The sequence below is a fragment of the Meriones unguiculatus genome, chromosome 14 (genome assembly GCF_030254825.1).
Source record: "Meriones unguiculatus strain TT.TT164.6M chromosome 14, Bangor_MerUng_6.1, whole genome shotgun sequence".
NCBI lineage: Eukaryota > Metazoa > Chordata > Mammalia > Rodentia > Muridae > Meriones > Meriones unguiculatus.
This window is the reverse complement of record NC_083361.1, coordinates 12,827,216-12,841,174: the sequence shown is the minus strand read 5'-3', so window position 1 is coordinate 12,841,174 and position 13,959 is coordinate 12,827,216. Positions and strand designations below refer to the sequence as shown.

The window sequence follows — 13,959 nt, the reverse complement described above, 5'->3', positions numbered from 1 at the left end:
AAATGTATTTTATTTAGGATTCTTAAATGCTTCTTCTACCTTTCTTCCAACCCACTGACCAAAGGTAAGGGAGAAAGAAGATTATTAGGAAAAGGGAGTTGTAGACCTTTTTAGAAGTAGTTCTTTGGAGCATGTCTGATTGCATGCGGGTTGATGCCCCAGGTCCCGCCTCTGAGAAAAAGGTATCGGACGGGTCTGATGCTCTTTGGGTGGATGACACCTAAATGAACATCTGTACAAAGTCCCAATTTATTTCTAATATCAGAGATCAGACCTCTACTCTTGCCTGATGCGTCTAAAACAAAAAGGGGGAACTGTAGAGAGCTGCGGAATGCTATGCCTTAAAGATGGAGCTGGTTTCCGCCTTCCACCTTCCCGATGGTGAGTGCTCTCTGTCACGAACAACTGCACATTTGGCTAAGGCCGAGGATCTGGCTTGCTTCCATGTATGTGGACCTATCTGCATTGCCCCCGTGGCATGCCTGGGTTGGCTACCCAGAGGCTATTTAAGCTGTGGGCTGGCTTTCCCCGGGGTCCGAGGATTGTTCAATGTTCCTAAATAAACTGCATTAAAAAAAAGAAGTAGTTCTTTGGGGTGAGTCTCCTCTTCGTTGTTCCCGTCCAAATGTCAACAACAAACAGCAACATGAATCAACATGATTCAGCAGATTGGGAAAAGTCAGGAAAAGCTGCAAGAATCATTTGGATTGCCCTGAGAAGCTCTCTGGAACATTTCTTTCTTTGAAGTGAAATGTTGAAGAATGGAGACCAGTGCAGCAATGTCAGTCCAAAGTGTTTTCTCACTATCCATGAACCATCTCCTTTCCTCAAAGTCCACCCATGGATGTTTTCATCTGGCCAAAGTCATGCCACTAACACGAGACAGCTTGCAGCAAAACTTCACATGTTCTATCACCAGACAGCTTTCAACAAAACATTACATGACACAACTGAGTCTCCAAAAAAACCAGAAAGTTCACCAGTCCATGGGAGAGAGCCAACCCCTGACACTATTGATGATGTTCTACTGTGTTTGCAGACAGAAGCCTTACATGGCTGTCTTCTGAGAGGCTTTGGCCAGCAATGGATTGAAACAGAAATGAAGTCTCACAGCTAAACACTGGGCGGAGCTTACGGAACATTGTAGAAGAGTGGGGCAAAGAAAAGAATGACATAGAGGGGACAGGTGTCCACAAGAAGACTAACATTCCCAACTAACCTGAGCCCCAAGGAGTTTGTGGAGATTGAAAAACCAACCAAGTACCAGGCATGGACTAGACCTACACCCTCTCTCTCTCTATATACCCAATGTGGGTACCCTCCGTGCCACATTAAGTTGCTGCAGGACTAAGTACATCCTCTCCTACTGAGGCCAGACAAAGCAGCCCAGTTAGGAAAGCAGCATTCAAAGGCAGGCATCAGAGTCAGATAGGGCATTCACTCCAGTTGTTGGGGGACCCACATGAAGACCAAGCTGCAAATTTGCTAAATGTGTGCAGAGGCTAAGGACCAGTCCATGCATGCTTTTTGGTTGGTGGTTCATTCTCTGTAAGCCCCCATGGGTCCTGGTTAGTTGATTCCGTAGGTCTTCTTGTGATGTCATTGACCCCCTCTTGCTCTATCACTTGTTTCTCCAACTCTTCCATAGTACTCCGGAGCTCTGTCTAATGTTTGGCTGTGGGTCTCTGCATTGGTTTCCACCAGCTCCTGGGTAAAGCCTCTCAGAGGAATTATGCTAGTCTTCTATCTACAAACATAGCAGAGTAACATTAATAGTGTCTGGGATTGGCTCTCTTCCATGGGCCAGGTCTCAATTTGGGCCAGCCAGTCTTTGGTTGGCCATTCCTTCAATCTTTGCTCCATATTTATCTCTGCACATCTTGTAGGGAGAACAAACTTTGTGTCAAAGGTTTTGTGGGTGGGTTAGTGGCCTTATCCCTTTACTGGAAGTCCTTCCTGGCTATGGGAGGTGGCCAAGTCTGAATCAGATCATGCTGTGCCTCAAATAGGATAAATAATGTGTCACACTCATACTGCACTATCTCAAATTCATGGCTTTTATCTTTAGTTATTGTTAAACTTACACAAACATACATATATTCACATACACAAACACATATACAACCTACTCTGTATAATGTTACTTGTATATATTTGATTTCTGGGCTGATCGCTTGATTGTATAACCAGCAGGGGTAGGGGCGCACTTTCCTGGTTAAGACCATTTCTCTTGATCTCGCCATTCCATAATTGTCTGTAGGCTTGGGCCCAATGATATTTTCCTCTTCCATGTTTTATGTTTATTGGGGTTGTCTTTGTTCAGGTCTTGGTTAGGCAGCCATATTGATGGGACTTCATGAGTGTGTAGAATTCTTGATGTTTCTGAGATACAATCTCACAGCAGATTTTCTATACCTCTGACTCTTACAGTCTTTCTGCTCACTCTTTCATAATGATCCCTGAGTCTTAGGTGCAGGAGCTCTGTCCCAGATGTATCAGCTGTGAGTGGGTACCAAATCAAGTCTTGTTTTCTTCATTTTGATTGGTTGTGGTTTTCTGCAGTGGCCTTTGTCTGTGGTAGAGTGAGTTTTTTTTTTTGTTTGTTTGTTTGTTTTGTTTTTTGTTTTTATGAAGGGTAAAAGCATAACTTACTTGTGGATAAGAGGATAAGTATCTAGAATACCATTAGTAATTTTATCTATCTATCTATCTATCTATCTATCTATCTATCTTGGATAGATCGATGAACTCAGTAGTCTGGGTAGTTGACTAGGTTTCTAGAATGTCTTAAAAAAATCTTACAGAGAATAAAATTATGTGAAGCTCTATCATAAAACAATTTGGCTTTGGGTTTTATCCAAAATATTTTTCTAGATAGCCCAGGCTGATTTCTAAGTCACAATTGTGTTTCAATCTTGAATGTTCTTTGATTAAACTGCTATCATGAAAGTACTGAATGATCTCTGAGATTTGCAGATAATTTCAAGTTTAACATAATCCTCATCCCACTGAGTACACGAAAGCAGTCACTTTGGTGTTTACATCACAAAACAAGTCTGACGTCTTTTACATAGGTCAGAATTTTATCTACTTTCATGCTCTAAGCATCCATGTTGTTTCTCTCCTGTTGTTGTTTTAAATATTTCTTTATTTGACCCTCTTTCCTCTATTCTGCGTCTCTTTCCTTAGCATCTTTTATCATCATCTTGTTTTATCTCCTTTCTCTCTGAATTCATGCCTTCCTATCTGTGTCATACATATAAAGCTCACTTTACAAACACTCCTGATTTCCCTCCATATGGTTGTTAAAGCTCACAAATACTTTAAAGATTTTCAAAATTGTTAACATTTTGTTGAAGGTTATTGAAAGGTATTTACAGTTGTTAGCATTCTGTTCTGTTTATTTGACCTATGGTTTATTATTCATTTTCTTCTTTAAAAAAGTAAATAGTGGCAGTGTTTATTGAGAACAGTAATTTTTATAAAACTAGATTTTATGTATGTAACAGTTAAGGAAGAAATTGAGAGACAAGTGTGCATCTTACAATTCTCAGAAATATCTCAGGACTTTCTTTCCCTGGACACACATAGATCTGACCCCAGGTATCATGAATAAACAAGAGATTCTTTACAGTTTACAATAGTCTCTTAAGACAAGCTCGTAAGAAACTTGTAATTGTTTCTTATAAATATCATCTCAGGGAGGGGGGGAGTTAACTCTGGGAAACATTGTCTAGACCTGTGTACTCATTGCTACTGAAAACGGAATGATCATTTCAAGTTGGAGGGAGGGGTAGGTAATGGAACCACAGAACCATATCTCAGGCATATCTGCTTGTCTACATATTTCTCCTAGTCATAGACACTGTGGCAGAGACAAAGAGTATGGGCAGTATTTCCACCTGTCATGGGAGGAGCAAAGTGTGGATGGGAAAACTGTATTATGCACCCACGTAAGTGATGTGCTTAACGGAGAAAAGGACTGCAGACTTTTTGGCTGGCACAACATCATAGGAGGAAGTCATGGCAGTTAATGTCAAGGAGCAAGAAAGAATGTGGTCCTAGACTTATGCTGATACTTGCTTCCCTTGACCCAAAGGAATTATCAGTCACAATGATAGGTGTCTTTGAAGTCATAATAAAACTGTATTTCTAACATATTTAGGTGTATCATTGTCTGCTTGCTCAGCTTCCACTCCAGGAATATGACCCTGAATTCTCAGGTTCCCTAGGCTGTGGCTATAGTTTTCCCATGCATTGTGTAAAAAGTGGAAAGAATATAGGGGAAGCTTAGAACTGTGGACAGAAACACACGAATAGCAAAATTGCTTAAGTAGACCGTTTTCTCTAACTCTTGACATGTAATGAAGGAAATAGGAACAGGAATTGTGTCTATCCTGACATCATCATCCATTATGATTATGTTGTTTCCCTTATATAAAGCATGCAAAGAAATCTTTGAGAAAAAAGTTAGCATAGATGTTATGTGCATCTTACACCATCAATAAGTTGTGTATCATCTTGTTTTCATTTGTTTAAAAACATCCTCCTTATTGTGTAAAATATATACTCATCCAGTGTGGTGATCTCATAGATGAGGCTGATGTGTGTGTGCAAAGCCGCCTAGAGTTTTCTTCCTGAACTTTACATTAGGACTGTGAATGTAACCCTGCTCTAATCTATATCTTTTACATATCATGAATATCAGATATTTTCAATTTAAATGAACAAACTGTGCCAACACATATCTGTGAGTACAGTGACTCTTGGGACAGTGTTACTCACCTATTTCGCTTCATTGAAAATCTCACTAACTCAGGCATCAATAAGTATACAAATATATCATGATAGCTCTAATAATGGTTTTTATATCTCATAGTCTATGATTTTGTGTGGAGTTATCCTAATGTTATGACATCATGTGATGGTTGACTGATTCTTAGATGTCTGGGTATTTGTGTTTGAACTATATTCTTTCTTTGAAAACATTCTCAGGGCATTCTATTAAGTATTATTCAGTGTATGAATTAGCACAATTAAATAATTGTGAGTCTTAGACCTGAGCCATTTTATACACATGCTCAGTGTTTACCATAGGTCAAAAATCAGTACTATTACATCTCCCCCATTGGATTAAAATACCTGGATAATCACTAATGATGGTTATTATTTTATATGATAAATATCTCTGAAAACAAGGATACTTCTCACTACCAAAAATACAAAGTGGTGCTTGTTGTAAGATTATAGGGATATATAAAAAACAAAATGCAGGATTGATTTGAGTAACTCATGAACCTATTTTTAGGGAGAGTGTTAGTTCACTATGATCTCTCTGTCCATCTTTAGATATTTTCAGATATCTATTTTACCATTTCTCAACATGAGCTCTCAAAGGCTTAACCTAGGCAACTGCCTTACTTTCTTATTTCTTAAATAATATTTTATATATAGAAGCTATTACTATACAATAATAACATTATACTAGGATGGCTTGACATAATTTTCAGAGAAAGAAAAAAAAATAAAAGAAAGCCTGCTTACAAAACTTACCCTATTTGAACAACTTTAAAAAAATAACCATTTTTCTAAGTGGGTCATTACAACAAATGTATTCAGAGCCTATCGTCTGATTTCTATGTCATGAATGATTGATGTAATTAAAGAGAAACTCGTGTTGTGGGAATCTTTCTGGAATAAGCACTCTAACACTAATGAGAGCGAAAGAGAGATGTTATCAGCGGACCAGAGCCAGCATAACCCCCGAAAGGCTGCAGGCCAAGTTTGCATTGTCATTGTGTATTCTTTGCTACAAGGCGGCAAAGGCAAGCAATCAAGATTTTGCAGAAGCTTATATGGCAGTCATCAGTGAGCAATGACCCATTGCTTCAGCTATTTCTCCAGGTCATTCCATTCCAAGTAACAACTGAAGTCAAGTGTATACTCCTGGACTCTTTGTCCAAAACCAGGTAGTTTGGGATGGAGAAAAAGCTCAGAGTTAAGAACACTGGATTCTCTTTCAGGGGAACTTGGTTCAAATCTTGTCAATCACATGGTAGCTCACAATTGTGTGTAACTCCAGTTATATGAGATACGATGTTCTGTTCTGGCCTCCACGGGTCCCAGACATGAAAGTAGTGCACTGATATCCATGTAAGCAAAATATCTACACCCATAAGGTAGTTTTAAATTAGGCTTTAAAAAATTCGGGTGGGAGTAGAAGTGTAGAATTTATGTGGGTCCTGATTTTTATTTTATTAGTCAATGTGTCTATTTTCATGTGGGTGCCATGCTGGTTTTATTAACTTGAAATTGAGGATGGTGATGATACTCCAAGCAGTTTTTGTGCTGTGATTGCTTTAACAATACTAGGTGTTTTGTTTTTCCATATAAAACTTAAGATTTTTTTTTCAATTTCTGTGAAGAATTGCCTGACAGAATTTTGATGGGAATTGTACTAACTCTGTACATTGCTTGAGGCCAGATGCCTAATTTCACAATATTAATCCTACCAATCCATGAGCATGGAAGGTTTTTCCATCTTTTGGTATCTTCAGTTTTTTTTTTTTTCCTTCGGTGTCTTAAAGTTTTCAGTGTGCAAGTCTTTCACTTCCTTGGTTAGATTTATCTAATTTTTTGAGATTATGGTGAATGGTATTGTTTCCTGTATTTCTTTGTATGTTCAAGAGACAATTCCTCTCACCACAGAAGAGGGATTGCTGAGAGTTAAGATCCAGAGGAAGTAGATATCTATAGCAAAACACTATTTAGTATATATAACAAGGATTATGTACACATTCACTCTCAATGATTAGGGACTGTTAGCACAAGACATTACAAGGTCAAACCTGTCAAATACCACCATAGATGTGGAAGGAACTCATGAAGTCTCACACCTAACAAAGGAACTATTTCCAATTGATGACTGCTGAGATAGTGAGGGCATTTAGGGCATTAATCCTGAGAGGCTATCCATGCCTCAGCAGATGCTCAGACACACAGGCTACACTAAATGGATTCAGCAGGTTAAAAAAAAGTACATGAAGTTGGCACACAAACCTTTTAAGGGGAGTAGGGGAGGAATTTAAATCAAGGAAAAAGGTAGATTTGAGTAAAACATCATATGTATGTGTTTTAAATTTTTAATCATAAAATAGAAAATAAGAACAACTTGAGCAGATCCAAAGCATTGAATGAGATTGGAGTGGTTATAAAATGCTTCCTCTAGACAAAGCAAGGCACAGATGGAGTTACTATAAATTATTCCAGACGTTTGAAGAGGAGCTAGCACAAGTGCTCATAAATCTGTTCCACCAAACTGAAAAATCTTGCACCAAATGAGGTGACTCAGGCTCAGATAGACTAACGTTTTCTCTAAGATGAAGGGCATAGCTAAGAATTTTGAGATTTGTTTATGTAATTTGAAATGTCTGTGGAAACTTGGAAGCAGTTATGGGGCCATGGTAGATGGGAAAGCCTTAATGAAAATGGAGATGGTGAGACTCATGTGATAGGAAAACAAAGCAATGGGAAACTGAAGGTGCTAAGATTTAAATAGGGATGGGGACAGATGTGGGAGAAGGTAGTGTGAAGGGACGGAGTCACTTATACCAAGGATTTAGTCAGCACTTAAGGTGTTCATAATCTGTCACAACATCTGCTCCTGTCATTTATCACTTACATTTTTAGAACCTTCAGTTTTCTTTAAGTGTAGTTTGTTTCCTTCTTATTGCTAATGACAGCAGAAATGATAAAGCGCAATTTGCTATAAAAGCTAAGTACCAGTTGGCAACATGTGATGTAAGGTCAGAGTTACTGACTGAGCAAAAGAATCTAATGGTTGGTTATATGATTAGCATATTATATAAAATATATTAAAATCCTCTTCATACTTTTGTCTCATTTTGGTTATCTTTCAACATTTTTTTTTATTTTTTATTTTTTTTATTTTTATTTTATTTTTTTATCTTTCAACATTTTAAATGATGATATTACTCTAGCCCAGTGGTTCTGAACCTTCCTAATACTGCAACTCTTTAAGGTAGTTTCTCATGTTGTGCTGGCCTCTAACCATAAAAATATTTGGTTGCTACTTCATAATTTTGCTACTGTTATGAATCAAAATATAAATATGTTTTTCAGTGGTCTTCGGTGCCCCCTGTGAAAGGGTCCTTCAGCTCACACAGGTTTAGAAACACTGCCCTAGACTAACAAATAGGAAATAACCAAGTTAGCCTCTTTAGGGGAGAAAAGAATGCAATAGGGCGTCCATAGATCACCGCCAGTCCTTCATATGTCAGACCTCAGAATTTCCTATTCCCTACATGTGAGATTCTCTTCAGAGATGAGAGAAAGAAAATAGCATTTTCCCCACTATCACACGGGGCAAAGTGTTCTCAGCAGAGTTGTTTGGCTGCTCACAGTTGTGTGTCCATTGATACTGAAAGTGAAAAGATAATTGAAGGTCTAAGGGGAGGTGAGGTCACAGAATCACAAATCCATCGCTATCACAGGCACTGGATGCCTCACTCCAGCTCTTATACTGTTTATAGGGAACATGGAACTGACAGCAGGATCCCAGACAAGAACTGCTATCTGAAAGGGTGAGCCTACAAAGGAAAGCTTGTGTCAAGAGTCTTGGTAAGTCATCACACCAGTAAATAGGACTTGAGGTTGGACCAGGTTGATGACAAAGCCAAAGAGGAAATGAGAAACCCTGAGGAAAAGTTCAGGCAGCAAAGAGGCATGGGGTCCTGGTCACACAGATAACCCTGTTTCTCATGGAAAGCAACCCACGCTAACAGTTGTTGTAAGTACTTAAAATGAATGATTATGTTTAATTAGAACTGTTTGAGAATTAATCAGTTGCTCAATGCAGTCTGGAACCCTAGACCGGATTTTCAGTACATATTTTCAAATGTGGGTTGAATTTACCAGAACTATCTAGTTCTGTGTAGAAGAGAATTTGTATGGGAATCAGCTTAGATCTTATTCTCTAACTTTATAATGTTGGGAGAGTAAACTCACCTTTCTAAATAATTATTTGATTATAATAAAATTCTTCTTAAAACCTGATGAAGACCTTTGAGAAAAAAATAACCCAGATACTATGAATTTGTAGCACTGCAACCTGATTTGTTTCATTACTTTGAAAATACTTTCATCTTAAAAACAAAATGACTCAGGTTTAGGAAATTAATGAGGAAGTGTATATGAAAGTGAAAAGATACATATAGAATCTACTTTGCCTTGTTGTTTTGGTGAATAATTTAATCCCAGCACTACAGTGGCAGAGGTTGATCGATCACCATGAGATTTTTTTTACTTGAGCCTGGTCTATATATTGAATTCCAGAACAACAAGGGCAAACAGACTCTGTCTCAAAAATAAAGTTTCTAATATTCAAAATGCAATGACACAGTCAAATTGATCTCAATTATTATTATTTATTTTTGAGATTTTGCTTTACTTAAGTTTCTTTGTTCCCTTTCTTTCCCCCAAAACTAACAAAAATACCCCCGAGTTCTCTTTTATGGCCTCTTTCTTACCAGTTGATACATATATGGACTTATAACATATATATTCATAAACATAACCCATTGAGAATTGTGTATATTTTCAAGGCTGGTTGTTCAGCCCTGGATAACAGAATGGTATGCTCTTACCTGGGGAGGTTCACTTCTCTTGCTCCCCGCTTTATTCAGTTGCTCCCCGCTTTATTCAGTTATCTGTAGTTCTCTGTGTAGAGTTGAGGCCTCCCTTTTATCTGTGGGTTTTTTTTTTTTTTTTTTTTTGAGACAGGTTTTCTTTGTGTAGCCTTGGCTGTCCTGGACTCGATTTTTTTTTTTTAAACTTTTATTAGTTACACTTTATTCACTTTGTATCCCCCCATAAGCCCCTCCCTCCTCCCCACCCTTCCACCTTCCCTCCTCCTTCTTCACGCATGCCCCTCCCTAAGTCCACTGATAGGGGAGGTCCCCCTCTCCTTCCTTCTGATCTTAGTCTATCAGATCTCATCAGGAGTGGCTGCATTGTCATCTTCTGTGGCTTGGTAAGGCTGCTCCCCCCCTCAGGGGGAGGTGATCAAAGAGCAGGCCAATCAGTTTATCTGGACTCACTTTGTAGACCAGGCTGGCTTCAAACTCACAGAGATCCATCCTTTTCTGCCTACCCAAGTGCTGGGATTTCAGGTATGTGTCACTGTGCACAGCCTATCTGTAGTTGCTTTGCCTGCATGTGTCTGTGAACAGTGGGCATACAGTGCCCATTGAGGGCAGGTTAGGGCACTGGATTTCCTAGAACTGGAGTTACAGATATTGTGAGCCATTATTTCAGCCTTGATGACATATTTATGCTGAATTTATGCCATTTTTTTCATGTGTGGGTTCTATTTAATCAGTTAGCAATCCTGCTTCAATAGAAAAATCACTAATTGCATTAATTGCACTTTAGTGTATCATCCTTTTTAATATTTTGTTAGTTCTTTGGAGATTTCAGACATTGCTGACCAATGTGTATCAACACCTCTTCCTCATCTCCTCCCAGACACACCCCATCTACTTTCCTACCCAATCTTGTATTCTCTCTCCGTGTCTCTTTCTCCCTATCAAATAAAATTTGTTGCCTATATATTATTGGGTGTGTGACATGCCCTGAAGCCACAGTCAAGAAGAAATATTGACTCTTACTCTCCCAGCAGCGATCAGTTGCCAATAACTCCTCAGCTGCAGGTGGGACTTCTTGCCCAACTCCTCTATGCTAAATTTTGCCTGAGTTGAGCTTATGTAGGACTTTTGCATGTTATCACAACTACAGTGAATTCATATGTGCAATTTCTCTTACCTAGAGAGACAGTATCAGTTTCTTGTAGTCATCTACTCACTGTCTCTGGCTCTTACAATGTTTTCATGCCCCCTTCTGTACATTTTGATTCTTTTACACTTTTTGTATTGGTCCTAACCTGGTATTATGCCTTGTTTTATGATTGCTTGAACAACTTTTTGAGTCATCATTCTGGTGTTTGAAATATGAAACATGTGAGTTCTGGGTAAATACCTGGAGTCATGCTGCACTTGGCTTACTGCACAGACTCGTCATGTTGCAGGCCCGAGATACTGTTTCCCATGGATGATGAATATGATCAAAATTTTCAGTGATCAATCTTAAATGATACTGGCTTATACAATTAATATTCACAAGCAAATGGATGCTTTTTTACCGAAAAATTCCATTAAAAGAATAATCAGAAATTACTAAAAGCAAACTGAATACATAATTTTAAAATGTGTAGCTCAGTGTGTAGCTCTTAGCTCTGGCTGGCCTGGAACTCATTGTGTAGTTCATGCTAGCCTGAAGTTCATAGATTTCCACCTGCTTGTACCTTCCACACCCTGCTTTTAAATACACTTCCTAATGTAACTCAAGTAACTAGTGTTGTGAAGGCCTGTTGAATACATGCACTCTCTGTTAACACACAGCTACTTCCTTGTTGGTACTTTATCCTTTACCAAGCTTGAATTTAGAAACACTTAGGCACTCCCTGTTCAACTCTTTTCCAAATATTCGTACACAACATCTTAGGAAAAGGTCAACATATAGCCAGAATTTGTTCACTGCAAATACTTTATAAGTTATAGCATATGTTATTAGCCATTTATAGTTCTTTGTCTAGGAGTAGGATCCTGTGAAAAATTTCACATTCCACATTACAACATTTATTGACATTGCCATTATTATAGATTTGTTTATGCAGCTAATTTGAGAACAGAATGTTTCTTCCTGGCTCTTACAATCTTTCTACTCCCTCTTCCATGTTTAAGCCACAGGTACTGAGATAACTGTTCCCAGGCATAATCCCTTATTGATTACCCAATACAAAGTGGTCAGCCCTAAAACTTTTTTTTTTTTTTAATGTTGGAATTTGCTTTTATCTTTTTTTTAATTTTTTTTATCAGTTACATTTTATTAACTCTGTATCCCAGCCGTGTCCCGATCCCTCATTCCCTCCCAGTCCCTCCCTCCCTCCCGCCCTAAAACTTTATACACACAAATAATAAAAATTGACTCAGGCTATTTTTATGTAATTTTATATACAATATGCATTTATGTATGTGTGTAACAATAATAAAGAGAAAGAAGCTATCAACTCGAGAGTGAGGAGGCAGGAACATAGGAGGGACTGGGACTAAAGGAAGTAAAGGGAAAATTCATGTAATGCTAATTTAAAATAAAACAAAATGATGTAATAAACTACAGTGTATAAGTAAGTTAACAAGAAGTCCAGAATGACTAGATGGAGAGTGTTGGGTGATAAGTGATGTACCTGAAGCCCATGCCTCATCTTCCTATGCAGGATTCCCGGGCTCAGAAATCAACAACTTACAGGATGAGGGACAGAGACGTGGCTGTAGGAATCATCTTCTTAATACAAACTTTGGCTGGAGTTTCAGGCAATTCCATAATTGTGTACAATTATCTCTCGCTTTACTTGAAGGAGCATCAACTAAAGGCCATGAACTTGATTCTGATGCATTTAACTTTAGCCAACTTCTTAACTCTCTTCTGTAAAGGAGTGCCCCAGACAATGGCAGCTTTGGGTGTCAAATGTTGCCCCAGCGATTCTGGGTACAAGCTGCTTTTCTACCTATACAGAGTGGGCAGAGGTGTATCATTTGGCAGTACCTGCTTATCAAGTGTCTTCCAGGCCATCACCATCAGACCAAGGCATTCCAGGTGGACAGAAATTAAAATTAAAGCCCCCCAATTTATTATTCCCTTCATATACTTGACCTGGATCCTGTCCTTCCTGGTAACTTCCTGGTAAACACTGATATACTTGCACACATGACTGGTAGTTTGTACAATGCAAACATTACTCATCTAAAGGATCTGGAATGCTGGTCTTTTCCTTGGGAGGAAACTGGTGAAATATTGCATGTGATCTACATGACCCTTCCTGATGCTATGTGCATGGTGCTCATGTTATGGGCCAGCAGCTCCATGGTTCTCATTCTGCACAGGCACAAGCAGAGGATGCAGCATATGGGCAGGACCAATGTCTCCTCGAGATCCTCCCCTGAGACCAGAGCTACCCAAACCATCCTTCTCCTGGTAAGCACCTTTGTTTGCCTTTACACACTGTCCTCCCTTTTTACCATTTATTTATTTTTTTTGCTTAATCCTGGTCAGTTGATAGTGAATGCCACTGGAGTATTCTCCATGTGTTTTTCCTGTCTCAGCCCCTTTCTGATCTTGAGACATCGTTCCAGTTCATCCAGGCTGTGCTGTATCTAAATAAAGAATAAAAAATTGCCCCCCTAATTTCATAAAATAGAAATAAAGTTAGAAGAATTTACATTTGTTTATAGTCACATCTACAGACGTTTAAGCCCAATATATAAGGAATCTTATCATCTGAGTGGTAACTTCTACAAAGAAACTCGCATGTTAAATGTGCATGTATAGGAATACATGGATGTGTACTTCTGTGCATAAACACATGAGCATGTATTCACTTAGATCATGTTTATTTTCCATATATAAATATCTTGTGAAAATCAGGAGGAAAATATACACATTTCAAAGGAAAAAAGCGTATAAATTTTAGACTTCAAAAGAATACTATTCATAACCACAACAAACAACATTAAAACACCTCCTTATTTTATGTACATGGATGTTTTGTCTGTATGTGTATCTGCGCACCACATTTGTGATTGCTGTCTGAGGAGTCCAGAAGAGGGTACTGGATCCCCTGGAACTAGATAAAAGCTGCCTTGTGGGTACTGGAAATTGAACCCAGGTTCTCTGTGAATCATGCAAATAGGTCTGGTATTTTTCCTGAAATGGTGTGTGCATTTGGTAAGCACTAAGCAAATTTAAAATGTCCATGCCCAAGTCAGACATGCCTTGATCAAAATGCATTAACTCAATTCTGCATGCCTCTCTTACATTGCAAAT

General features: G+C 38.5%; 1 pseudogene; it reads left to right on the top strand.

The window, feature by feature from the left end:
* The first annotated feature begins 12,316 nt into the window (after positions 1-12,316).
* LOC110565707 (vomeronasal type-1 receptor 4-like) lies at positions 12,317-13,358 on the top strand (annotated as a pseudogene).
* Positions 13,359-13,959: the final 601 nt, after the last annotated feature.